The following is a 1458-nucleotide window of genomic DNA, read 5'->3' on the forward strand; positions in this document are numbered from 1 at the left end:
ACTGCAGAGCACGCCACGGAGGCAGCCATCAGCGTCGGCGCCATGAACATCCATATTGGAATAAATATTGAAATAACCTAAGATTAATGAATGTTTAGAAGAATTTTTCATTGGCAGTTTGTTAACTAATGAATTAACTAATGTCAATTAATAGAGCCTATAATGTAAAGTGTGACCAAACAATAAAGAATCAAAACATGTTCAAACTATTTTTAGGGCATGTTGTAGTCCAGATTAAAATGTAAAAAAACATTTGAAAATAAATAGCCTATTAAGTCTAAATATTTAAGTACTTGCCACTGTGATGAACACCACTGCAAATACAAAAACTGAATGGCTGTTTAAACCATTTAAATACATTTGAGAAAGTAGTGTAGCTGCTTTATTTATGGGGTTTCCAGGGTGCATTTCTGCTGTTCAGCGCCATCTGCTGTCAGAGAGTGAATGTGCTTTCATTCAGAGCGTCTCCTTCACATGTTCTGCCATGCGCTTCTCATCTGTGCTTGTTTACATGGAAAAATATTCTTAAAATGCATTAAAAAAAATCAGAATAATTTGTAATAAATATTTATTCACGGTATTTTGAAGTGCCCACGATAACTATATTGTGCATATTCGTTATCGTGATGTATCGCATTACCGAATGCCGGTATAGGGTAATTGCAGTGGTTATCGCAATGCACCTTACACTCAACAGTTTAGGATGGGTCATGGAAAAAATCTTTGTCAACAGGAGCTGCTACTTCAAAACATAGTAAGTACAAGCATTCTTTGGAGTATAGCACCTTCCAAAACCTGGCTAAATCAGTGGTTCAGTGGATTGTCATTGAATGATGTTCTCTTTTGCGGTCCAGACCTCAATAATAGCTTGTGGTTCTCATGTGCTTCAAGACCTGAGCCAAATGCAATGATGACAGACACCCATCAGATGTTTCAGTTTCCTTGTGTTTGTAGAGAGACACTTGTGCTGGCGATGGTCTCAGGAGGGAGGAGCAGAAAATGGCAGAATTTCTGGCTGACGTTACTGCAATAGTAAATGCAAAATCACTAGCTTGTCTTCAGGTACAGAGCAACCTCTAATACTCACACTTGCCATGCTCCTTATGCAAAAGGTTGGTGCACATACTGTACCTCCAGGGCAGTTTGACGACAGTGATCGCTCCAGACACCAGTGCCAAGTCCAGCATCTGGCCAACGAAATTGATTATTGGTGCATCCCCTCATTCTTTATGCTAAATTATTGAAACCGATACTAGGTGTTTTTCTAGTCATTTATTTTTACTCTGTATACACAAGTATCAGTATTTCTATTTGTAGTTAACACCTGTGTGTCTTACTCTTTTATATCAGTTTGGACTGCTGATGCAATTATGTCCATGTGTTTTGTTTTATATTGTTTTGTCTTGTGTACCGCTTTAAATGAGCACAAATCATTTTTATTTCTTAAAAAATTGTGCG

Source organism: Sinocyclocheilus grahami, unplaced genomic scaffold (assembly GCF_001515645.1).
Source record: "Sinocyclocheilus grahami isolate Dianchi unplaced genomic scaffold, SAMN03320097.WGS_v1.1 scaffold4913.1, whole genome shotgun sequence".
Lineage (NCBI taxonomy): Eukaryota > Metazoa > Chordata > Actinopteri > Cypriniformes > Cyprinidae > Sinocyclocheilus > Sinocyclocheilus grahami.